The 27,897-nt window shown below is 40.6% G+C and overlaps 1 long non-coding RNA gene across 1 annotated transcript; it reads right to left on the bottom strand.

Annotated features, from left to right (window-relative positions):
- Positions 1–1,907: 1,907 nt before the first annotated feature.
- LOC147439261 (uncharacterized) lies at positions 1,908–16,423 on the bottom strand. Its single transcript, XR_015184566.1, has 4 exons — positions 16,364–16,423; positions 16,219–16,290; positions 2,257–2,301; positions 1,908–2,189 (listed from the first exon to the last, which is right to left on the bottom strand). It is a non-coding gene; the product is annotated as an uncharacterized LOC147439261 (long non-coding RNA).
- Between the last annotated feature and the right edge of the window lie 11,474 nt (positions 16,424–27,897).

Below are 27,897 nucleotides of genomic sequence, written 5' to 3'. Positions count from 1 at the left end.
ATTGTATATTAGAGAGCCAGTTTTAGGATTAGGGGCTTATGGCCGGACAAGCCATTTTGTAAAGACCTAATCTATAAAGGTCATTTTTTGTAAGTTTGAGGATAATCTTTTGAATGGGGAACTGAGAAGACAGTGTACGTTTGAGAGCTCCTTCTTGTTCAAACTTGTAATCTTCGCCATTGCGGCTACGGTAATCCAAATTCAGATTTGATTATTGCATTGTGTTCCTCTCATCTTGCTCTTTCATTCAAGTGTAATCATTCAAGATTCGGTGTAGGTTTTCAACTACGAGTTTGAGGCCTTAAATCGTTGTTTTGAGTGTCTATATGCGTGTTTTATGTTGTTTTGACCCTAAAAGAGGCTTTAGGGACCCTAAAACGACCCATTAGGATCACATGTTCGTTGTTTTTGCTAACTTTGGGATGAACGATCGCGATCGTTGTACCTCTCCAGAATGCTGTGATAGTGATAGGATATGTTCCTGATAATCCCCTGTAGCTTCCCTTCAAGTTTCGTGAGATTCCGATATGATTTGCATGGTAAACGGGTGTGATGACTGAAGAACGATGTAGGAGGACATAGGCAGATTACTTGGCGGTAATGCGTTTGATTTACTTGTAGAGTTAGTAGTTGCATCTCTTCGAGTTCACTTCGTTAGGATTGACACCCTAGTGAGTTTCCATGCCTCATCCGAGTTGCTTCCCCTGTATTGATAAATATGTTGATGCTTGAGAGTGTGATGATTTGCATGGTAAACGGGTGTGATGACTGAAGAACGATGTAGGAGGACATAGGCAGATTACTTGGCGGTAATGTGTTTGATTTACTTGTAGAGTTAGTAGTTGCATCTCTTCGAGTTCACTTCGTTAGGATTGACACCCTAGTGAGTTTCCATGCCTCATCCGAGTTGCTTCCCCTGTATTGATAAATATGTTGATGCTTGAGAGCTATGCTATGGACGTCTGTCGCGGCGACCCGCAAACAGTCAAAGTGCAAAGGTAAGGTTTTTGAAGGAGCAAAGTTTTAATGTGAAAAGTAACCATATGGTATGTTTAAAAGTTCAAAGAAAAGTCAAAAAATGCTTGCAAAAAGTGCAAGATTTATCAACAAGGCCAGGAGGACCAATTAGAGCCTGCTGGCAGTGAAAATATACAGACAGGTATAAATGGCGGTGATAGTCAGTTTCCAAGCATCATATAAGCAACAATTAACACCCACTAGCCACATGGATCAATCAAACTGGGATCCAAAAAACCAATATGGTCAAAGTCAGAAAAACTAGGCTATAAATTGGGAAAACTAAGCAAATATAGATCCAAATTTGAAAATATTGCACCAGTGTTCTAGGATTGGCTATGGGAACATTCCCCCCAAGTTTCATCCCAAAATATTGTCCAACATGGATTGCGATCCATGTACCTTTTTCAAATCTCAGAACTAGAACCAAGCCATCAAGTCCCAAATGCAATTTCATCCTAACCCTAAAGTTTCAAGACATTTGAATACCAAAACCCTTGTGAAAATGCTGGAATTCTCTAAGTCTACTGAAAATTTGCAAAATCTGTCTTAAAACCCAAACTAGCAATCCAAATCACAAAATTTTTCACCCATAGCATCTCTTAAGCATGCTAAATCAGATGGTCAAGAGAGCACTTCAAAATGTGTTCCAACATGGATCGCAATCCATATACCCCTGACCCAGAGTTGACCTTAATCAACTTGACCTAGTGTGTGTAGTTGTCTAGTCACACTGGTGAAGTTTTGTCAAATTTGGAACTATTTTTCTCAAGTTATGCTTATTTTTCATTTTATGGTCAAGTTTGTGTTATTTTGACTTTTTGATTGACTTTTGGGTCCTAAACAATTGAACTTTGATAGCAGATTCCACATAGATGAGCCCAAAAGGATTGGAAAGAAGCACTCTATGATAATATTAACATCTCATCCAATGAGAAAGCTCATGTAACAAATGAGGAGCTTGCAAAAATACCATGAAAATATTTTCATCGGCAAGTTCCAAGCGATCGAGGGAACCAAAGTTAAGGTGACAATTTTTCCTAAAGAACTATGGATGCTGCATCATCAGAAACATGAAGTCCTAGACAGTGTCAGATGCCTCCAGCTTGATAGCTTTTCCAGACTACCTCCTTGGGGGACGTACTTCCAAAGAGCATACGATCCCATGAGCTCTATTCAATACAAGAGACAAGCCACATTAACCAACAACGATGGAGTTGCAATAAGAGTCAGTATTACCAATGATTTGATTTGCCATGCTCTTCACCAATAGGAAGTCACAACCTGCTACACAAGATGAAAGATATTGATAATGACAAGGCATTCAAAAAGTAGCAAGGACACAAGCTTATGTACAAGGATCTTATCTATTTGGAGATAGAATTGCCCTTGCAACTGATCTCACAACACTTAAAGGTCCAAAAGCCACCCCGATATACAAAACCAATACTACATGTGGTAGTACATATTAGCGAAGAGAAGGGTGATCAAGTGTGATCTGGAAAGTTACACTTAAGAGAATCTAGTGGAAGCGAACTTGAAGGGCAGTGACAAGAACAAAATATATATGAACTTAGGACCAATGCTACCCAAGATAGCTTACTAAGCCTTGGGAACACTCGAAGATCTACTTGAAGGCAAGTCTCAGTGCAATATACTACACAAGGCCCATCATGCAACATTAGGAATAGAATGGAGTCTAGGAGGGCCTCTTTATTTGGTAGTTTAAGAAGTCAAAGCTTTAGTATTAAGAAAACAATCAAAGGACAACTTTTGAATTTAGACAGGTAAAATGGCTAGCTTATTTGAACTCAATTTTCCCCCCCAAAATGAAATTTAAAATCTAGCAAGCAAAAGTATATCATGTAACATATCTATGTAAAGAGCTTGGCATATGTAGATTCTAGATCTACAATTTACATGTAGTTATGGAAGGCCGAAATTCATAAATTTTTCATCCCCCTTTTTGGGGGGGAAAGTGCATCCTTTGACCACTCTTACACATCTCTTATACACCCACCATTGTTGCACACATGGCATGCATCTATTTGTCCAAATGTTAATCACCTCCATAATCTCATGGCAAATGAAGACGCCCTCCTAGACCCCATCCTCTTCCTAATGTAAGGATAGTGGGGAGCTTATCAACCACTCCTACAAAGAGAAGAACAAGAGGTCAAATCTCTAGAGCACAAAATCCTGACAATGAGGCCACCAAGTCTAACTTTGAGCTCTAGGGTGAAATTAAAGGGAAAGAAGATGTCCCATCTGAATAGCAATCATCTAAAGAGGAAGATGTGAAAATACCATTGATAAAAAAAAGAACACAACAAACAAATCAAATTCAAAAATCTCAAGCCCAAAGGTCTATGGAGAGAGCACAACATCCCTGAAAGGAAAGATTGGCAAAGATAGCCGAAGAGAAAAAGAAGATGGGGAAAGCCAAGCAAGTTCAACATCCCTTTGATGATGATGATGATGTTGATCTTGAAAAAAACCTCAAGAAGCTCAAAGAAGAAAGATGCCAGAAAGTACGAGCGAAAGCTAGGTTGGCCAGGTTCTCTTGTCAAAGAAGCCATGGAGTTCTAAAGAGGAAAGCTGAGCAAAAAAAAGAGGAAGAGTCCAAATGATAGATTTGGACTCACCCTTGAAGTCTCCTAAAAGCTAACAATTTGCTCATGAGGAATCTGCTAAAGAGAAAACAAAAGTTCCAATGGAAATGAAAGATCTAGACTACAAACTATTTACTTGTAGCTTTAGTCACTCTATATCTTGGTTGGTTTTTTGTGTTTTTGCCTTAACATCTTTAGCATCTTGGACCCGCAGGTGTGAGATCATGTTTTGGATATAAATTGGAGCTTGATCATCTCCAGATTCTCCTTAAGATCAAACTATTCAAGGATCTTTTCAGCCACCACCCCATCTTCATGTGTGAGAGGTGGTACCTCTCTTCTTGCTTGTGTCTCTCGTTGTTAAGAGGTCTCAACAACTTGATCCGTCTTTGGGGGAGTTTCCTTGATTTGCTCCTTGAGTTGTCTTTTTTCTTCAGGCGGACAAAGAGCAGCTCCAAGAAGCTCTAGAGAGAGAGAGAGAGAGAGAGAGAGAGAGAGAGAGAAGATGCTAAAAGCATCTACTCATACTTAGAAAGGTAGATTGAAACCAATACAGAGGTTCAAGTGCAACAACAATCACTAGAAGAGGCACTGGAGGGGAGAAGAAGTAATACTCCAAGTTGTGTGAGTCTCACAACATGGTAAAGCACACCTTCTCCACCATCCTATCCATTCAAGAGGTACCTACACTGGCCTCCACATCACTATATCTACTACAAATGCTGAAGAAATAAAAGCCTTGAAAGCGGAGCGCGAGCAGCAGAAGCTACAGTGGAAACTTATCATGGTTGAGATCTCACGACAAACTCTCAAAGAGAAGAAAAATTCAAAGATCTTGAGGATCAATTGGCCAAATATAAAGCGGACCTCATTGCTCATGCAAAGATACACACCAAGGAACTACATGCCAAAGCATTGGAACTGGGTGTTCTCTCTAGTCAAAGACGATAGTATCGTTCACCTAAACAAATCATGTAGAGTTTGAAAGCACTGGCATGCCCCTAGTGGATCTCCCAAGTACATTATCCAAGGGAGAAATATAAGATATTGAAGAAGAGAAAGAATCCACAGATGCTAGGAACAAGCTTAGAAGATGGATATAAGACATGCCAAAAGGGCCCCACAAAGAGTATATGAAATAGAGCTCAAACTGCTAGAGTCGTGATGCTCAAACCTAACGAGCATGTGAAAAAATTTGGCCGTGAAATGGTCACCTTACCACTGATGAAGATAGAGGCCCTACTCTGGGGAAAAAAAAGCTACTACTCACTCTCGAACCAAATCTAAAGGGTGATTACAAAAATGTTCTAGTGATAGCTGAGTAGGTGTTGCTCATCCTGGAGAGCCAACCACTTTGGAGAAAGAAATGGTACAATCCCAGTCCATGACTCAACCAAATGAATAATAAGGGATCCGTCAAAGGCTATCTAGGGTGTCCGTGAGGGTTGACATGCCCCCCTTTCTGATGTAGATTCCGTCCTCGGAAGCTATTGAGATGAAGCTCGTTCATCAAGGTGGAAGAGCATCTGAGGTTGAATGCCCTTAGCCTTCTTCAAGCACTGCAAAATCAACCAAAATTGGCACAGTAATTGCATTCTCATATACAATTAAACATCATATGCAGTGAGTAAGCACACGAATTGATTGGTAACAAAATATTAAATAATTTGTCAGCAGTAAACATTAAACTGTAATATAATTAAACACATAAGCAGTTGTAGAGGTCAAGAAAATAAACAAATATGGGATCAATAATCTAACAGTCTGGAGGCACTAGAGTTTCAACTATTAATACCATGGGCAAGATTTTCAATTCTCCCTGGTCAATTAAGCTGTTCAATTGTGAGAGCAAAGTATTTCATGTTCAAGAACTGACTAGAAGCTATACCTAGAAGACCTTGTAGTTAAGCTACAATAAAAGGAATTGCTCATGTAATCATCAACTGAATTATTCTCTTTTCTTTGACTCCCCAAAGTTTTTTCACATTGATTCAATTTTTGACGTGTGTGCTTATTTTGTATGCCTTGGGCATTTTTCTTTTCAAAGAAAAGCGCCCACACTGGAAACCTCTAGGGCTCTAGTACCATAGGCAATACATGTGAGTGAAGTACCAAATTAAGATTTTACATTCTTGGCACTTTTGTTTCTTTTTTTTTTTCATTGCCTTTCGATTTTGTAACTTTGGGGGTTTATATTGACATTGTTACTTTCCCTAGGCTCATCACACTAGTAAACTCCCTTTATAATACTTAAGCTAAAGCTCAATAAGCCCACTAGAAAGCCCTAGTACATTGCACACAATGATGCCTAAATCAGATTAAGAACCTAAAGTAACCATTGATTATTAGAAAGGCATTCCCCATGGTATTAAGAGAAGATCTCTAACGCCTAACTTGGTCAAACTAACTTAGTCGGACTGTTTGATTCTTAAACTTAGACAAGGGATTATGACAAAAAATTAAAATGAATCTAATGTTTTAAGATTAAATAAATGTGCTAAATATATTGTGCTACAATCACAATTAAATCAAGCAAACATGGATGCTAAAAAATACAAGAGGCAATGCAAATGGACAAGAAACACATGTTCGTGTCTATGATCATGCTCGATTCAAAGAGTGAATGAGACAAGGATTTCATGAAGTTCAAAATGGCAATTACTAGAATACGTTCCTGTACACACTAGAAAACACAAGGAATACCTCTAGGAGGCACATCAGTGGCAAGAGACACCAACCTTTATTGAACACAATCAAACAACATAAGGAACCATAACCTAATTATTTGCACCCCCCTAGAGAGTCAAGGGAACAGGATATTGAATAGATGGGCGGGTAGCCCTGGGTCTAACCCCTATCCTTGTCATCATTGAGAAAAATAAAGTCATCATCCATGAGACCATACGTGTCATCCGTGTAATCATGTAACTCTTCCTCATCTTAGAGGCACAAATGTTCACTAAGAATGTCACTAGACGTCTATAGTCATCTTGGTCAAGAGGGTAAGCTAGTGCAATCAGAGAGACATCCGCTACCAAGTATGGATCAGTCGTGGTCAAGAGAAATATCAGCCATTCTAATTCCTCAAAATTCTTCTCACACGCTAGTGTATCTACGAAATCACATTCACAAGCAAGCACCGGGTAGACTATGTGAAACACTTGTGAAAAATAAAGAGGGTACCTCTCACCCAAGGTAGGAGTGGATGACTCTATCATACTAGCCATGTCTATAACACAGATAGATTTTGGTTAGAGTGCAAATATTATAAGGGTCATGTCAAAAGGTCGTGTCCTTGTGCATAATGTGTTATTATGAATTTGTAGGTTTTCATATTTTTGTTTGGTCGCTCTTGTCTTTTACTTTTTTTATTTTTGTTTCTTGAGTATAGGGCTATATATATACAATCCCTAAGATTGGGGAGATTGAGAGGTCTAGGAGGAAGGTTAAGAGGGGAGCAAGTGAATGACGGATGTCAGCAAATAAGTAGATCATATCTTTTGGAACGATGTCGTCACCTTTTGAAACCAATTGTTCCAAGTTGTTATGGGTGAAGACTTTGATCGGTAGTTTTTGATCGCCCTAGGTGTTTCATCTAGTTGCAAGGGTGGTAAGGTACTCTCCCATGATTTTATTTGTAACGTTGTTGTAGGTGGTGAACTTACAATGGGAGGTGCAAATTCTTTCTTGTTTGTATGGATATGTACAATGGTAGGTGGATATTGTGTCGAAGCTTCTATTTTTGTATATGAACTACATGAAGAGCAAGAAGCTTCATTTGTTTTTTCTATGTTTGAGTTGAGCTAAATAAGTCTTTCTCGCTTGGATATCCAAACTAGCTCCGAATCAGGTGTACAGTGTTCTGTGATCTTTCCCTTCCCCACGATCTTCGAGCGACTTTATCGTTACAGGATTTGACTCACCTGGGTTAGGTGACAAGTAAGAACAATTTTTGTTTTGGCACCTAGATTTGATCATTTCCTTCATAGTAGCCTTGGGCTTCCAATAGTCATTTAGAAATCCAACGCAACGTTTTCCTACATTTTTGGGAGCAAGTGGGACGTTTCTTATAAGGCTCCTATTTTTTAGTATCCAAAATGGTCGCTAAAGAAGCTTTAGAGACTCATTTGTATGTTTTCTTTGTTATATCACGATGGGTCTTATGTGTCTCAAGCTTAATTTCAGCTACAGAAGTTGAAGCTCTAGAGGGTTGGGCTATAGTCATGTGGGCTATAGTCATAGATGGTTCAACCTCTTGGACATGCACTATTTTGGATTGTATTTTATCGAGAGGTGATATCTCAGGGACTATCACTTGAGTGGCAGGGCTAAGAGTTGCTTTTTGTGTTGTGACACTCCAAATCTCCCAATCAATAGTGCATTTGGTCGCTATCATCCACGTGAGTCCTAGGTTTATATTTCCTTCCATAGTTCCAGTAGGCATGACCAAAAATTCTTGAGCTACAACCCCATTGTCATAATTGACAGAAGTGTGTCAGATTCCAAAAACCGTAGTTTCTTTCTTTTTGATACCCTTGACATGGATAGTACTTTAATCTAGAGATGGCTTTCTTAATTGACACCACACTCCATATGCCAATAGATTATATTTAGCATCTGTGTCCAATAAGGTGTTATATAGAACTTTCCCATTGGCGTTATTTAACTCAATAGGGTATCGTAGAGGTGTGTTAGAGTCCAACCAATCATCCTCTGTTTCAACGTGAAACGCATGTGTAACTCCAAGGTTGGCCTCTCGTTGGTGTCTAATATGTTGTTGTTGCTTCTTAGTCTCAGCTTGAGCTTATATCTTTTTCAATTTTTCTTGTACCTTGGCTGTCTTTTTTTTATGAATGGCACGTAGCTCCTCTTGGCTTAAAGGATCGTAGTATCTTTTAAATTTACTCCCATTGAGGAATCCAATGGTTTCAACTCCATCAAGAGTTTCCACACGAATGGTACCTTGTGGGGTGATTTTGCATACTCTATATGTCCTTTTCCCACATATTTTTCTTCGTCTAGCCTCTCAAGGATATATAAACACTCAACTAGAGGGTTACCATCCCAGCCTTCTTCTGAAGCTACCCGCAAACTAGGAATTGCAACCTCCCGTGGCATAACGAGCTTGGATGTTGTGATTGTGGAGCATAAGTTGTTGAAACAATGGGAGAGGTAGGAGCTATATGAGTACGAAGACCTATAGGTGCATATGATTGATACACACTTGTAGGTATTGTTGCAAGCATTGAGCCACCATGTAGCAGTGCTTTACTAAAAAATGAGGTCCATGGCCTATTTTTTGTGAGTCCTACCATGCGGCGAGTGAGTATTCTTGAGCGAACTAAAATCCAAGCGAATGAATGAAGATGGAAGATTGTAGGCATGAATGGCAAGGGTGTTATGGCAAAAAAGTTAGCAATAAGACTAATGTGAATCTATTGTGAGGTTTCAAGGTTTAGACATGATAGTTATAGTTTGATATACATAAAAAACATTAGTGTCAATGTGTGCATGGATTACTCAAATTTCTCATATATCACTTAGTAGATTCTTAGCTAGCCAAAACACGAATAGATACTTTTTGCTTAAGAGCGACATCTCTTTTGCAAAATGTCCAAAGTTACATAAGTGATAAGTTGTTTCAACATAAATATTTGAAGACAAGCACTCAACAAACAAAGATTCTTGACGTGACACCATAGAGCCCATGACTATTGTTGGAATTAGGGTTGCATAGAAACGCACACAGCTTGGAGAAGACGAAGGAAGCTCAAGGCACACAATAGAGAGTGTATTACTTAGTGTGCAATGGAAAGATGGATAGCCCTAGAGTGATGGACGTATATACAATGCATGGGGGGAAAAACCTCCTAAAGAGGGAAAAAATGCCCCGGCGGTCCTAGTGTGTTCACACACATCACTACCACATGTATATGGTAACAAATCCCCCCTGGAGTGATGCGGTGAACGAGAGCTGGCACATGAGTAAAGGGAAGTTCCATGCCCTAAGGACATGATCAGTCCACAAAGGGGAGTAAACCCAAAGCTTTGCGGAAGGCTTCAAGCTTCTCACGAGACAATGCCTTTGTGAAAAGATCTACAAGGTTGTCCTGTGTTGGCACATAAGCCAAGCTGATCTCTCCTGCTGAGAGCCTCTCCCTGACATAGTGGTAATGCACCTCAATGTGCTTTGTGCGAGCATGAAAAACTAGGTTCCTCGCATCTGCCAATGCGCTCTGACTATCAGTGTAGATAGTGTTGGCAGTGTCCTGTCCAACACCCAAATCAGCCATAAGGCATCTGAGCCATACACACTCAATCGTAGCTGTGAAGACTGCCCTGTACTCAGCCTCACAACTCGAAGTGGCCACAGTAAGTTGCTTCTTGCTCAACCATGATATACATGAACTCCCAAGCATGAAACAAAAACCACTTGTGGACACTCTCGTGTCAAAACAACCAGCCCAATCTGAGTCCAAAAAAGCATGTAAGTCTGGTGGCAATGATCCCCCCTTGGGATAAAACAAGCCAAGATGTAAAGTGCCACTAAGGTAGCGGAAAATCCTCTTGAAAACCTGCCAATGCTTAGACCCTGGTCTATGCATAAATTTGCTGACCTGTGAGACTGTAAACTGAATATCTGGCCTTGTGTTGCATACATAAATGAGGCAGCCAACAGTAGTTTGGTAAAGAGTGACATCAGCAGGATCGCCAGCATCATGTAGAATCAACTTCAAACCTGTTTCCATGGGAGTGGCAATAGGTTTGCAATCCTCAAGTCCAAACTTACATAGCAATGTCTCTATGTAACTTTTCTGATACAAGGCAATACCACCATCACACTGCTTAAACTGTATACCCAAGTAATGATGCAACAGCCCCAAATCTTTCATCTTGAAAGTAGCATTCAAATCAACCTTAAATTCAGCAATATGTCTCTCATTTGGTCCAGTGATCAGCAAATCATCAACATAAAGAACCACGATGAGAAGTACATCACCCTCATGCTTTACATACAATATGCTTTCTGTTGGATTGTTACGAAAGCCTCGTTTAGCCAAATGAGTGTCAGCTTTCTCATATCAAGCATGAGGAGATTGCTTCAACCCATACAAAGCCTTCTTACATCTTCACACTTTGTCCTCTTGTCCATTTATGACAAAACCGTGAGGCTGCGTTACATAAACTTCCTCAAATATGTCACCATTCAAGAAAGCAGTAACAATGTCTAATTGATGTACATCCCAACCAAAATGAGCTGCCACTGCACATAGAAAACGCACAGTAGTCATACGACAAGTCGAAGCAAAAGTCTCTTCATAATCTATTCCTTTTTACTGTGCATAACCTTTTACAACAAGTCAAGCCTTATGGCGATCGATCTCACCATCCGGCTTGCGTTTCAACTTGTAAACCCACTTCGTACCAATGGCCTTTTTGCCAGGAGGCAAATCACATAAAGTCCATGTGTCATTTTCTATAAGTGCATCATATTCTGATTGCATGGCAACCATCCAATTTTCCGAATTCTGTGCTTCTTCAAAAGACAGAGGCTCCTCAACATCATGTAAACTAGACACAGCCAAAGCATAACAATCTGATGCATAAGATGCATGGCGAGAGCCTGAAGGAGTACGACTAGACAAAGGTGCATCCAATTTACTGTCACGCAAAGTGTGCACCAGCCATTTTGGCATACCTCTAGCCTGCTCATTTTCAGCCCTTTCCTCATCAAGTACATCATGTACATCTGCTTCAGAAATAGGCTGATCTAGAACATTTTCAGAAACCCCCATAGGTTGTACATTTGCCTCGGTTGAACTTACATTCGTATTTCCACCACTAAAAAGAGGCAACAAAGTGTCATAAATGTCCTATGAGCTTACATTACTGTCTCTAGTACATGACAGCAAGGGCTCAACAGAATCTTCCACAAACACTACATCCCGAGAAACCAGAATACGTTTTGTTTGTGGATGATACAAACTGTAACCTTTGCTTTCAGCACTATAACCAACAAAAATACATTTGACAGCCTTATCATCCAATTTTCTGCGTTGCACTTGTGGCACCAAAGCATATGCCAAACAGCCAAAAACACGCATGTGCTCAATAGAAGGTTTTCTATCATGCCATGCTTCATATGGAGTAATAGACTGCAAAGCTTTCGTAGGGCACCTGTTAAGTACATAAGTGGCACACATGATGGCCTCAAGCCAAAAAGAATGCGGCAAAGCTTGACTTTTGACCATACATCGTGCCATTTCCGTCAGTGACCTATTTTTCCTCTCAGCAACACCATTTTGCTGAGGTGTATAAGGCATTGTACATTGGTGTTTTATCCCACGACTAGCCAGAAATGCATTAAATTCATGAGACATATACTCCCCCCCTCGATCGGAACGGAGGGTGCCCATAGTACATTTTGAGACATTTTCAGCCATAGCCAGAAATTGTTTCAAGCACATAAAAACTTTGGAATTCTCTTTAAGCGGAAATACCCATGCATGCCTGGAGTAATCATCAATGAAAGTCACGAAGTACATGTAATTGCCCAAGGCGGAGTTTGCATGGGCCCACAAACATCACTATGCACAAGCTGCAACCTGCATATGGTCCGAACTGAACCATCCTTTGGAAACTTAGAACGTTGCATCTTACCCAAAATACAGCCTTCACAAACATGTTTGATAGGTGCTTCAAGAGGCGGCAAAGAAGCAACCATATCAGATTTTTGCAAACGCAGCAAACTGGCAAAATTCAGATGACCAAAACGTGCATGCCAAAGTTTTGCATCTGAAATAGCCCTTGAATCTGCAACAGCATTTGCAAAATTTTATCCACACTTGTCATACAAAGTGAGCTTATACAGCCCATGGCACAAAAAGCCTGATGCAACAATTTCATCGCCAAAACTGAGATCATGAACTGTACATCTGTCATCCACACATTTGACTACAAGTCCAAGTCTAGCAAGTGCGGATACAGACAAGAGATTCTTCTTGATCCCAGGTACATAAAGTGCATCAACAAGTGTGAAGGAACTGCCATTTGCAGCAGTAAGCACAATCTTTCCAACTCCCTGAACCGGATAAGAGGCATTGTTGGCGCAAGTGACTGAATTCCCATGAGGGACAGACTCGAGAAAGGTAAACAATTCACGATGTGAGGTAATGTGCTTTGTAGCACCACTGTCAAAATACCACACATGTGAATCTGCAGTAATTGACAAGCATGCATCATGGACAGCAAGATTGTAAGTGCACTCTACGCTAGAAGCCCATTCTGCATCAACATCAGCATTACAGTCTCCTTTCACAGAAGACTCAACAATGGCTGCATTTGTAGTGGAACCAGCATTTGCAGTGGAACCACCCTCTTTCTTCTTAGCCTCTTTTGCCTTCAACTTAGGACATTGCTTGATCAGGTGATCATTAGCTTTACAATAATGGCAACGCATCTTCTTTTTGCCCTTATCACCAAAATTGCTAGACGAAGTGTTGCCAGCAGAAGCATTAGGAACAGTATTTTTGCCACTCGCGCAGAACCATAAGAAGTGGCTGCATTGTTGTTACCACCCTTTCTTTGAGAAGCAATAAAAGCCTGTTCAACTACACACTGCCTAGTCCTGTTTTTTTTGGAAAGTGACTCTTGCAACAGCAATGTGCATAATGCATCAAACTTGACAACTTCAGGATTTCCTTGGGTCATAAGTCTCCAAGTACTAACAAAAGTTTGGTAAGAATCTAGTACGGCATCAAGAACAGTCTGCACAAGGGAACTGTCTGAAATGACTTCACTTGCAAAAATAAGTTGCTCATTGATATCCTTGATACTAGCAAGGAAAGTGTCCATATCATCTTCCTCATGCATAATCTTCGACTCCATCTCTTTACGCAGCAAACCAATTTTAGCCTCATGGAAACTTGCATAAAGACCAGCCAAAATGTCCCAAGCTTGTTTTGCAGATTTTGCTGAACGGATGTGAGGAACAATGGTGCGCTTCACAGACAACGCAATCAATGCATGAGCCTACGCATCCTTAACATCCCAATGAGCTTGTTTTACATTAGGCAAAACAACTCTAACAGCAGCAATCCTTGCAGCAAGACCTGCAACATCCTCAACATCGCCTACATCCTCAGAACCAGGACGTACATCAATGCCCTGCAAAATGTTCCAGATGCCCTTTGACACAAGAACATATTGCATCATATAAGCCCACATAGGGTAGTTATCCCCATGCAACCTGTCGTCAGCAACAAACATCTTGAACACATTTGTGTTGTTGTTATCAGCCATGGTAAATGTTGCACCTGATGTGAAAACTGTCCGAAAATAGGAGAAACGGAGCGGGAACAACACGTGCTATATAGCACAAACCGTAGAAGACTATAAGGCACCTGTTACGCAGAAAACGGCACTGACAAAAATTCTGCACAAAATGACGAAATAGCCTGTGCAGTACTACCCGTAGTGGAAACGGAGGCCAAAATGAGCCCAATCAAAAATCTGAGCAAACCGAGCTCTACGTGCACTCTCGAGGTATTTGTCAGCCTACGAGCGCTCACCAAGGCTCACTGAAATCGAAGAAAGTGAGCAGGCGTATACTGGAGCAGTTGGCGACTAAGCCCAGGAGGACGCAGCTTGCTCTGATACCAATTGTTGGAATTAGGGTTGCAGAGAAACGCACACAACTTGGAGAAGACAAAGGAAGCTCAAGGCACACAATAGAGAGTGTATTACTTAGTGTGCAATGGAAAGACGGATAGCCCTAGAGTGATGGGCGTATGTGCAGTGCACGGGGGGAAAAACCTCCTAAAGAGGGAAAAGATGCCCTGGCGGTCCTAGTGTGTTCACACACATCACTACCACATGTATATGGTAACAAATATGAGGAATCACACTGATCATCGATGAAAACATTGCACCTATGATATTTCTCTTGAACCCCATAATTGTATATTGTGTCAGCAGTCATGGTTCTAGCCTCTCCTCTGCATACATCGGCAAAACACTTTCATAAAAAAGAGGACATATCAATATCAATCCTCTATAAATGTCAAACACAAAATATTTCACAATGCAAACCACAAATAGAGAATATATTGTCAAAATCAACCCTCTACAAAAATTAGACACAAAAATATTACACAATGCAAATCACATCTTTTTAAAAAAATGATACCAATACGTGAATGCAAAATGAAAATTGAATCATGTGATGCTATCTCTAGTCAGATAAAAGAGCTAACTAGTCATCAAATGGGTAGACACTGGATGGAATGTCAACTTCATCCTACAAATCAAACAAAAACCATGTGATGCTAACTCTAGTGAAACAAAAGTGCTCACTAGTTATCAAATGGGTAGACACTAGATGGAATGTCTTCTTCATCCTCCAAATCAATGATGGTAGATATCTCCTCTCGTCTCCACATTTAGAGTTAAGTAAAGGCTGCACATATTCTACTATGATGGCATCATCACTATCCACTAAAGCACAAACACGACCTGTAGCCAAACAAGCTACCAAAATAGGTGCAGAGCCACAACCAAGCTCTATACATAAACCTCCATGTTGACACAAAAGCTCTATAAAGCAGGCAATGAATGCATGACTCCGTTGCATGGAGCCATGCCAATTCACTCCCACTGAAGATCTAGCATGCGACATCTCAGGGAGATAGTGCAACATGTAGGAGTCAAGAGACTATAATCCCAAACGATGGAAAAGTGGAGTACTCTTTGCAACATAGCAAGGGGGTATGGAGCCAGCTTGATGAATCGTGAACAATACTGAGAAATGACACTACAACAAGAAAGGTAAGAAAAAAAACATAATCACGACTATGTTAATTGAAAAATCATTCTTTCGGTGAACAAAAAGCCCAGAAATACCTCAGACAACCACCAACACTTTCAACAAATCCATAAGCACAGTGATGTAATACTACAATGCGGCGATCCACTATCAATTTTGAAGCCCGACAAACTCTCTCAATCCATCCAATACTACCTCCTACGATCAATTTGGAAAATTTTAAAAACTCTATGAACTTGTAGTGTTATGCAAAGCATTGAATATACTCACCAACTGCAGATGCCATAACAAGCAACCAACTGGAGTCATCCATAATAGAATGTGCTAGGTGAACACCCGATCAAACATTCTTCTCAATGCAAATATCACAAAATGGCACAGTGCCAGAGGTGATGTCTGATCCACCAAACGACAAGTCGAGGAAGATGAAGTCTGCAGCCCATGAGACAAGCCTCCCAGGCCCCCTCGAAGCGAGATCGTGTAAGGTGCTCATGAGAGGTATCCAAGCCGACGGGTGAATGCCTACGCTAAAACCTGATGCCACAACTATGTAGTCAAGAGTTGAAGCATAGCTCCGACCCTTTGAACCAATGCTAGGGTGAGCCATCGAAACCTCCGATGCATATGTAGAGCAAAATGATCTCCTAAGAGTCTGACCACCCACCCCTACAAACGTTTAAGTCAATGAATTTGAAGCTCACCCTTAGAACAATGACTCGCATATAACAACCTAAACCAACTAAGTAATATGTATAGATATCATACCAAAGGTTGGAGCAATATCGTCCATAATCTTTGCGAAGCTAGAGTTGTGTCTAGCAACGTCTATCAAGCCATCTACAAAAAAAATAGATGCAATTACAAAATGTAAAGAAATACAACACATTGCAGTCACCACTCTTAATCTCACCATGTGAAGCCAAAGGATTAACCACTAAAAGCCCGCTCCACTTGGTAAAACAGATGTGCCGACATTAATGACGGGTCGCTTCGCCGCAAAAATTGAGCGTCGCTGTACCACAAGATTATCGAATTCAAAAATTTGATGAGTATAATCCACATAAATGTTTCAAATTCCATGTTCAATGCCAAAAAATACTTACTTTGCTTCAAAGCCTCTTGGTGAACATTGCCAATTGATGGTGGAGGTGGAGGATCGACCCTAGCTCCATGCATTGCTTTGTGCGATTCTTTCTCACGCTCCAAGAAATGGTTGTGTGACATGTCTATCCACCATGGACAATGCTCACGCTCCCAACCAGTAATATGTTGCATATTGTCAGTGTACATACAGCCATCTCCTCTAGAATCATTAACCCACTGCTTTGAAAGAACTCGAATGGAAGCAATGCGGTGGGTGAACAAAAAATATAAAAAATACCTATAGGACACAAACAATATATACAAGAAGCAAACAGAAAAAAAAAATACAAGCTTATTTTGCAAGAATTATACTATACCTATATAGAATTCTCTATCCTGCCCACAATAAGAAATCTTGCTTCTTTAAAGCTTGCATGTCCACATCCTTTGTTCTAGACTCTAATGTAGTCTCTACGGGAAAGAGATAGACACAAGCTTCAATCTTGAATTCTTCATAATAGTGCGATGATTTGCAGCTTTGGCTCTACAATGCCATCAGGAGCCTTAACAAAATCCGATAAAAGTGCAAAAGCTTTGTCTAACAACTTGACCAAAATATTCTCCCTATGCAACCAGCTAAAATAACACCATCCATACTATTCTTATTACCAATGTCATAAAAAGTAAAGCGCTGAAAATCAAAGTGAGAGATAAAGAAATACGATCTAAATGCGTGAGCAGCCCTAGTGAGCTTGTTTGCTTCAAGCAATGAACCCAAAACATCTTCATATCCACACTAGCCTCATTCTGAGCTATCATGTTTAGCCTCCCAATGGATGCATAAGAATTTGGACCCCATTTCAAGGCTAACACCCGTGTCATCTATGCATCCCCAAGGTTAGGATCAACAATGTTCAAAATCTAAAAACAAATATTAAGCTAACTTAAACATACCCTAAACACAAATATGCTATTAAAAAAGGGTAGAGCATGCATTAGACCTTGCCAACTCTATCAAAATACTTGTTAGAGAGGTCATTTATGACCTTCTCCTCTTCCTTTTTGAGTTCTTCTTCACAAAGGGTGATAGCGTAAGTGGATGCATCCGTGAATGGAACTCTTTTTTTTGCACCTGGTTCATGGCAAATATCTTACAAATTAAAAAATATGTATAAAATCTATTAAACCATAAGACATTAGCAAGCAACGTACATCGTAAAGCAACTTTTTCAAATACCGTCTAGTCAATGGCCACCATGGCTCAGTCCCTTTAGATGACTTTTTTCTAATAATGGCAATGATTCTTTGGTCTTTATCTGGCAATCTCTCTAAGTATGTTTTGTGGTCAGCTTTACAGATTTTAGAGCAATTCACCAACTTGTCCCGAAAATGGGTTGTTACAAGTGCATGAGCATGCATAATACAAAGAAATTGAGAAAAAAAGCATTATCGTCACTCATCTCATGATCCAAGCATACAAAATTCAAACCCATAGAACTCTGCAATGCTTCTCCTTGATTGTTGAGAAGCGCTCTCTAATGGCGGCAATCCAAGCAACAGTTCAATGGTTGCCTTCCCATACATATAGCATCTTATTTGACATGGATTTCAAATCTGGTCTCTCAGCTAATTCCTTTTCAAACTCCTCATTGATTTATTTCCAATGATCATTCCACTCTTTTTTTATATCATTTATATTTATTAAAAACTAGACTCAAGCAAATAGATATCAAGAACAAAAACAATCAAGTAAATTAGCATGAAGCATACATGTGACATTAGTCTCCTCTTCTGACATGTCCATATGGAGACAATAAAGGCCCCTTTCTTTTGCATGTAGCCCTCTTAAGCAAATGCAGATTCCAAGCCAGTGACATCATCCCGAAGACCCCTAACATGAACATATGGAATGAGCCTACAAAGAGGTAACAAAGGACAGAAGAAACATCTATGTATTCTAGTATTTTGAACAATGTCTTATCCTGTTTGCATATAAAGTCTATTTTTTGTAGCAACATCAATTGTCTGCTCAACCTTGGGCCTCGCAACATATGGAACAATCTCAATGGAAATATTAGCTTCATTTGGAACTAGATCACTCTCATGCAAGGACTCAAGTGTCACATCTTCTTCAAGGGTAATATCCTACTCTGTGCTGGCAATATTGGATGTAGAGACAGAACTCACAATATCACTAGACTCCCCTCCATGGATGTCTTTGCTTTACCTCTATTGCCAGTTGCTCGTCCTCTAATAAAACAAAGGCTCTTTAAGTTCTTACATTTATACATTCCACCATCACAATTGAAAAAATTAGTTCAACAATTGTTCAAAATTAACTACTTGAAAAATGTCCGTGTTAACGCGGGCAGTTTTAGAGAGGATATCTTAATCACAAAACAAAAAAAGAGAACCTTTTTTAACACTGCAAAGGAATAAATTGCTGAATTAAATTTATTCAGACCTTATTTATTGTTTACAATGCAAACAATTTGGCATAGAAGTTGTAAAGCCTTGAAAAACAATATCAAAGCATTAAGGAATCAAACTGCCCGCGTCGACACGGACAGTTTCAAGCAGCTAGGAATTTTCTTCAATTTGCTTCAATTTTCTTCAGTTTAGAACTTCAATTTGCTTCAATAGAATTTTCTTAAGATCTTGAAGCTCATCGATGTTGCGCTTGACGACAAGGTGTGCTTAATTATTTCCTGAGGTCTATAAGCTAACCAAAGATGCCCGTGTCGACACGGGGTGTTTTAATGCTAGTAATTTGAAGTCTTAGCTGATTAGATGGAGCATCAATTTCTGTGCTGCAAGCCTATGTCCGTTTATACCGCAATCCTAAAGGTAAAAAAATTAGAGGTGACTTATTCTCTGAAAGAGACCGCGTCGACGCGGCTCTGTTTTGCTAATCAAACAAGCTATAGGATTACAGGACACTATTTAATTAGAAACAGACCGCGTCGACGTAGCTCTCTACATGGGGCCTGGCCAGTTTAAAAAAGCAAAGCAATCATAGAAATTAAATCACAAAAAAACGTTTGTAAGTGCCTACGTCAACACAAAAAGCTAGAGCAAGAAATAGCGCTAGCTCATGCTCATTGAGCAGCAAGAAAATATGAAGCGGATATTTTTTATCTAGAAAACAGTGACCAATTTCTGTACATTGCGCATTAATTGTCGTTTGTGCTGATTGAGTGGCTCTGACCGCTTGTGAAGAATAGTGTCAATTGTGCAGTTATTGTCATTTGCAAGGCTTAACAAGCGGCAGAAGAAGAACAAGCCCTGAGGCCGCTAGTTAGTGGATGCTAATCTTACAAGCTAATGCAGTGAAATAGAATCGCAAAAAAAAACTATTTTAAATGCCCGCATCAACATGGGTTGCTGCGCCTGGTTAGTGGATGCTTATCTTACAAGCTAATGCAGAGAAATAAATCGCAAAAAAAACTCTTTTTAACTGCCCTTGTCGACACGGGGTGCTCCAAATGATGAATAATGTACCTGGACATAGCCCTGGTTCTTCCTCGTCGCATCGTTGAGCCAACTCACAGGCAGTTTTGGAGACGTCGTATGAAGTCGAGTCAAGTCAAGCTGCCCCCAGCAAGTCAAAAGTCGTATGCACTTGAATCAAGTCAAGTCACCAAACTGCAGCGTCTCGCCAAGCAGAGGCAAGCCCAGGCTACAGGGGGTAGCTTGTGCTTGCAGAGCAAGTGACGGGAGTGCAACAAGCAGCAGCACAGAATCCCCACAAAGCAGATGCTGATAGCTGCAATCAACAGAGACAACCCTGATAATGGTGAAGAAGAAGATGATGATAACGCCGATAATGGAAGAAGCAGCGACACATGCTAGTATAAGTAGATTCCATGGCCTCAATCTCGTATAGAGGCAGCCTAGCCCAGTGCATGAATTGCAATCTGCAACGTTCCTGCTAACCTTTACACACACTGTGCAGTCACACTGCTCGTTAACCTTAAGAGAGTACGAGAAAGAAGACTCTCTCTCTCTCTCTCTCTCTCTCTCTCTTACACACACACACACACAGGCGGGGAGTGTGTATAGGTGTGCGCTTCACAATCTAGAAACCGAGAGCAAACTGACTCAATCTCTTTGTGGTGGACATTGCAAAACGGTTTCTAGAAATGTGATCATTAACTTCGTTTTGCATTCTTCTCTGTAGGTAGGTGAAAAGGGTTGGGTGGTTTACACCTGTCCACTCCCCTGTTTGAGAAAAATCAAATTCTTTTGCATAAAAAATCAAATTCCTACACACTTGTCCACTGTTCCAAATTTCATATCATATTTTGTAAGGTGTTAAAAAGTGGTATTCTTTTAAATTTTCACATTTTGGACATTTTTACTCTTTTTGAAAAATCTTCGGATCGGATTTTCTCCAGATCCCCGATCACTTAATCAACTAGAGCATCATTGCAAGCAAAGGCATTTGTGTAAAAAGACTTTGTCGTACTAAACTAAAAGCTTCTGGAACTTTCATAAAGGCTTTTGTGTAAAAAGACTTTATGCTGCACTCAGCTCAAGGGTTGTGTGGACACACTTTAAAGCAACATAGATCTCACGTCACATTTGAAAGGAGTGTTTACCTGAAAAGTTGAAACAGTCATTCATGTACAAAGTTCTATTGAAAATCCAAGTAGATATGAGTCGGCACGTAACCATTTTTGGGCCTTGCCATGGTCAAAAGATGTTTCTGTTGTTTGATAACTCCCGACAAGAGATAAAGGTTCAAACAGTTCAACAATATTTTGAGTTGGCTGACAAGGAATTTTCCATTGTGCCACTTACATTGTGTGGTGTCCAAACAAAGCTTGAACCATTGTAGAATGCAAAAGGCGAGTATGTATATGTTTCACTAGCTGTCAGTGAGTTCTATAAAGTTTTTTTGGGTGAATCCAATGAGCAATCTAAAAAACTGGGCTCTCAATCAAGACCAATAGATTTTGACATGGGAGAAATAGCCAAAAATAGAAAGTCAACAAAAAATATTCTAGACTTGATTCGGGCACTACCCCTACAAAGCAACCTACAAGCTGCCCTTTCACAGGTGGAGGAAATAGCTTTTGTCCAAGAACTTCCTTATAAGTACTATGATGGGTTTATTGCATATGAGTTGCCACCTTAAATAAATAAATCTTCCATGACTGGTATGGAGCAAAAATGTGATAGTCATCTGTGGATAGAGTATGTGACAAGCAACAGTGACAGCTTCTTTGTAACAGTAAGGTTTAGTAGACGTTTTGGTCATCTTTGTTGTGCCAATCTTGATTGTCCTTACTATCATAGGGCATCCATGTTTAAGGAAGCTCAGTGGCATGGAAGGCTATCTAGATTGGTTCTGAAGGGTTTGATAACCAAAGAGTTAGGCTCACTCATGTGTGTTCACTGCAAGAAAATGCCAGAGTGTATTGGAACATGCCTTGTTGTCATCTATTATTGCATTCCTCAAGACAAATTTGGAGTGACACGATGTGTTCTTCACTTGGGGCATCACAAGCACCGAGTTGCAGAAGGACAAAGTAGAGTTGTCAAATAGAAATTCTTTGTACCCATGCATCAATGGATCTTCTTACACAACTAAACAATTAGAAAGAAAATATTGAGGATATAATCATGGATAGACTTGTCTCTAGTGATATAGGTCCTGCTAGTGTTATGGGTGATAAAGAGTTTGCAGAATTTCTTGATATGCTTACTCCATTGTCCAACAAGTGACGGATTGAGCATTCCTTGCAAGATGCTAAGAGAACAAAAGGGATCACTGCTAAAGTTCTAGAGGCTGTACTTGATCTGAAGGCAACAAGCCATTATGTATTTATTCATAATGTTTTATACCCAGGATGGTTAGAAAGAGAAAGCCAACCACACATCTTTAAAATGCCCACTCAGGGCCCTGGCAATAGTGTTGATCTTGTCAATAGAATGCGGCCTGGGGGAAACTTGCAGCAAATGTGGGTTCATTTTGATTACATCCACCGTGTGCCTCGATGGCCTACCATGCCAGCTCATGTTTACGACCCATATGTGTGTGAGCTTCTCACACTAGCAACATGTGAGTTCACTGTAGAGAATAAGCATGCACAAATTGAATTTTGGAACATGCTAAATAATGTTGTTATAAAAGAGGGCTATGAGATGCCCAAATTTAGGGGTTTCATGGCTGATGAAGCCATTGCAAATTGGATTGCAGTGCAAACTGTGTACTTTGGTGGATCAGAGAATCAAGTCCCTGAAAAACAAAGGTCATGTGGTTTTCATTGGGAAGAGAGCATGGTCCACCATACCACTAAGTGCATATTGCCTCCATTTCAAGAAGAGCATACCACTAAGTGCATATTGCCTCCATTTCAAGAAGAGCATAATATTTTGTGTCGCAAATGGAGAGATTCTCCTTCCGAACATGCTGCAAATGTTTGTCAGTGTGAACTGAGAAATTTTTGGACAGCTGGCCATGGTATTGACAGTAAGCTCCCGTCCTTGGAAACATGGTTTTTATGGTGGGATGTCCGGGTGGCGCACTGGGGAGACGGGTTTGTTTCACAAGATGCTTTGGGTTTGTTTGTCCCAACAACAAATCTTTATGAGACTAAGCATGCGTGCATCTGTGGGGTACAAGGCAAGCCTTGGTTTACATGAGGCAACATGTGCAGACATGGCTCTTCCAGTCCTTCAGGGTGTGAAATACAATGCATACTTGAAAGGCATCCATAGCTCCACAAGGCCAGGAATGCAGGACCTTGCTAATCGATTCATGATGCAATCATCAAGAATTGGTCCAAAAAAGAAGCTAGTTGACATGGCACACTCCTCGATGTACGAAATGGGTATAAATAGTCCTAAAATGAATCGATCCACAATAAGGGAACATAGTGTACGAAAGAAAAGGCCAATCTTTGTAGATGTTGATGATATCTTGGATGATGATAGAAATCGCCCAAAGTATGTTACAGTCACAAAATCCACCAGTGCGAGAGGTGGAAGTGTAGGACCATCATTTGGCAATAGTCTTTGGGATGAGCAAGAAGTGGCAAAGACTATGTGGGCAATTCGACGAACAGAACCAAGGAAGAAAGTAACATGCTTTGGGAGGATTACAGGAACAATGAAAGATATGGTTGCATGATTAATGGTTCATCAGCAAATATGCAAAGTGGTGTTCCTGCACCATTTTTTTGGGGACGTCGCAAATATCCCTCTATTGGAGATAAACCAGCTGGTGTTGTGGGAGGATTCATTTGGTTTTGCAATAAAAGCAACACACACACATGGCAAATTGATGACATGATAGTAGGCCCACCAGGTCTAGTGTGCGAGGAGTGTGGCATGTGGCAATCGGTGTTTGTTTGACTGCAACTCAGGTGGAAACACTACAATCCATTAGCTTTGTTTGAGTAGACAAGGCATAAATCCACATGTGCACACGGGTGTGACAAATAGTAGAGTACCAAGTGGATTTCTTCCTCGAGATCGAGATGGTAAGATAGTAAAGTGGAGGAGTGAACTCACAAAGGACTTCCAAAAAAACGGGCAAAACAACGAATGCTAAGCTAGTCAAGGAAGAATTGTAGTTTTGAATGAGAACCATGTTTTTTATGTTAGCACATATGGGTCTGCTGCAAAGGGTGTGACTTACTCTATTACCCTTGCTGACTTCCCACGATGCACATATGAGATTTCCAGCAGCATGAGAGCAAGAGGCTCACATACGTGCCATGCAAGCATATGTACTTTGTTTTTTTTTCCAATTCTGGGTATGGATCTAATGGCGCATGAGTTTATGCATCAAGCCACTCTCACCAAGGTCGATTTGTTCCAGGCCTTAGGGGGTGTAAGAGCATCCACACTACCATAAAACTCAGCACTTGGATAGTATCTCTTTTTTGAAAATTACACTTACTTGATGCATATAATATTGTTTTGGTGTGTGTATAGTTCGACTGAATATATTTTGGTGGTCTTGTGTGACATGCCATCACATCTATTAAAACTATGAGATCACTACATATTTTGAAAGGACTACTTTTTTATTGTCTCTTTGACTGATAGATGAATGGGTCCATGAACTTTATCTCCACTTTTTTAATCCAGCTAAATCTTGTTCTTTTGCAGCGTTTGGTATGCATTTTGTTAGATTGACTATGATTTTGTCATCATGTGCATATACCATGCCATCACATCTATAGAAACTTGGAGAAGTGTTCAAAGCTTGTGTAAATTCCTCCTATCTTGATATTGACAATATGCAATCGCTAAATTTTTTGAAATGGCTACTTTAATAATGTCTCTTTGTCTGAAAAATAGATAAATTCAAGAAATTAATCCCTATTTTTTATCTGAGTAAATTCTCTACTCTTGCAGGGTTTATTTGTAAAAACTCACTTGGTTATGTATTCGCTCAAAAATCTTTGCTCAGATGGCGTGAATCCTCGTTTTTTGTCATGCCCATCACTCAGGTAGGCATGGTAGCCGTGGTGTCATCAAGAGAAAGATGAGCTAAACTTGGAAAGGTAAAGCTATCACTTGTGGGCTCAGATTGTACTAAGACCCCTGGCGAAACAACATATGGAGGATCCATCGGACTCATCGAGGGAGTCTCCATTTGTGATAAAGTTCGTTGCTTAGCCTTCCCTGTATCCAAGAATCTCATGAGACCCGTTCAAGGCATGTGGATCCCTTTGTTCTGCCTCTCTAGCTCAATAACCCTACGGATGACATCACAAACTCTTTGTTGTTGATCCTCTACACTAGTAGCATTCGATGTGGATTGTAGGACATCTAACCAACCCACGTGATAGGTGTGACCTATGTATAGGTTGGTTAAAGTCTTTGTTTGTAGTTCATACTCCTAGTTCTTATTTAGAAACGATCCATCTAGGATTAAGGTGCTAGGGGTGTCCTTTGAACTAAAGGCAATGTTGCTATCTATGGGTTGACTCTTAGTGGTTTCTAATTCAGGAGCACTTGATTGCTCGACTAGCATGGATGTTGACATAGGGGCCTTTGCCTTTAGCTCTCTCCATTGCTTTGCCTTGCGTAAACTTTTCATTTTCTTTTCCCTAGCTGCAAGGATATATCGCTCAACCTCTTGCACTTCGGCAAGGCTTCTACCATCATGCAATATAACGTCGGAGGGGAATAGCTCTGAAGAGTCAGGGGCTGTAGTGAATGGAGTATTCACAAGAACACTCTCTAGAAGCATGGGGTCTACATTGGTCATGAATGGTGAATATACTTCCCCACCCCTTTCATTTATATCGCTAGCTCCATGTTCGGAGCGCGTGGCTCTACTAAAAGTCTCCTTCAAGCGGCTAAGCATGCGTGGGTCCATGGCATCCATGTCTTGGCTTGAACTATCGGGATTAGGCATCGGGTAACCTTGCATGACATTGTAGTCACAAAAAGCGTCACTAGACGCAATATGTGGGTCCTGAGTGGTACTACCTTGGGTTCCTGTTGAGGGCCTAGAGCCTAATGTGGAGGAATAATGAGTGCCCGTGTAAACGGAGACACTCTCTATGTGATCGTCCTCTAGCACACGCCCACAGCATAGGTGCATGTGATTCAACACTCTAGAAGTGGTGGTGAGTGCCCATGAAGGCTGCTCACCTAGTTTTTTGGGCGTTTACAACCCAAATTTACCCTTAATTCTTTTGTTTTTTAGGTCCTTTTTTCTAACCAAACCACGGAATATGGCGTGTGATAGCTCAAAACAAGCATCTTGGCTAGTATTCCCTCATTTGACTACAAAAAACCCTCAAAATCTTAAAAATAATCTTTTCCTAATTGAAAAGAATGCTAGAATAGTAAGTCCAAAGTGTGAGTGTGAAGTATGGTGGAGGACTTGAGGAACTTGTCCCACATGCCCTCCCTTCACTTGAGGTCCTAGTCTTTATATACATAGTAGTGTGTATACTATATCATAAGACTAAGGACTGAGGCCTGCGCCTGGGCTTGGGGCTCGGGGGAATGATCCCGATCCCGATCCTTCCTATTAAAATTAGATTTTTTTATTTTCTTTTTGGTTTTGAATTTTCTTTCGGTCTCAGATATTCCGAGCGTTTTTTTTAAACCAAAAAGGAATTTATGTAGATAATGTTGTGCGTGGATGCCATGCTCACACATGCACACGACAGCTCCTAACAGCTCTCTCTAACCTCCTTACAGCTAACAGAGCTAATAAACGCTAATTACCTGTGCTCATACACTGTCCAACACAACAATGAACACTGTCTACACTAACTACTCCACATTGTCTACACTTCCTAACACAGCAATAATGCTCACTCATAGAGTACTCAATCTACTCACTATCTACTGGATATTACAGATTTACACTAACTAACAGATTTGCTAACACCTTCACATTACAGAACTTAGCAGAACTAGCAAAACATGTACACTGCAACACTTAACAGAGCTAATAAGAACCTACTAAAACCTGCACCATTGCAGTCACTTAACAGATCTACACAAACTTAGACAAAACCAACAATGACAGACGTGAATAGCTTCAAGAGGTAGCACTTAGTGCTCCTCAAGCTTAGTGCAAAGCAGTCCCCAATAACGATTCCAAAAATGTGCCCTTTGTCACACGTGTCGGAGGACGGGAACTTGCCAGAACACCGTGTGTGAACCACAATGACTGCAAGCACACAACTAGAAGATCCTAGCAAGCTCAAAGGGGTAGGGGTGCGTCACTCACCGCTCAATGCTTTCGTCGTGAAACATCCTGTGCCATGAAGAAGAAGGAGCCATCGCCGCCGCCGTGCTCAACCGCCTCGCCGTTGCCAATGCCGTTGGAATGCTCTCTCTCTCTCTCTCTCTCTCTCTCTCTCTCTCTCTCTCTCTCTCTCTCTCTCTCTCTCTCTCTCTCTCTCTCTCTAGCGTACACACACACATACACACTTGAGCACACAAAGGAGGAGAAGATAGAGGTAGAGCAAGAGCACGTCTTAGCTTGCACCTCAAAAGAATGAGGATTTTAGGTCAAATGGACTTTTTATAAGAGTTTGATCCGTTCACACATGGGCGCCCACAGTGGCCGATCGTTGCAAAAATACTGTAAAAATTGTAAAGAATGAGGATGCAAGAGAGCTACACAAGACAAGCACAAAGCACACAGAGATGGAAAGCTTCTTCTTCTTCTTCACAGAAAAGAGAGTACAAAATGACTAAGTGCTAAAGCTGAAAAGTAGCACATATGTACATGCAGTCACTAAGTGTGAACTCGCTAAAAGCGTACTAGGCTGGCACTATAAGTGTAGTCCAGCTGTAGAATCACTGGCAGAGATCCTCCATGTCGGTCACCTAACGCGCCAGTGAGTAAATGCCGTAAGCGGCCAAGAC

Source organism: Adiantum capillus-veneris, chromosome 16 (genome assembly GCF_014529385.1).
Source record: "Adiantum capillus-veneris isolate H3 chromosome 16, ASM1452938v2, whole genome shotgun sequence".
Taxonomy (NCBI): domain Eukaryota; kingdom Viridiplantae; phylum Streptophyta; class Polypodiopsida; order Polypodiales; family Pteridaceae; genus Adiantum; species Adiantum capillus-veneris.
Note: the sequence above shows the minus strand (reverse complement) of the source record. Positions and strands in the feature narration are given on the sequence as shown.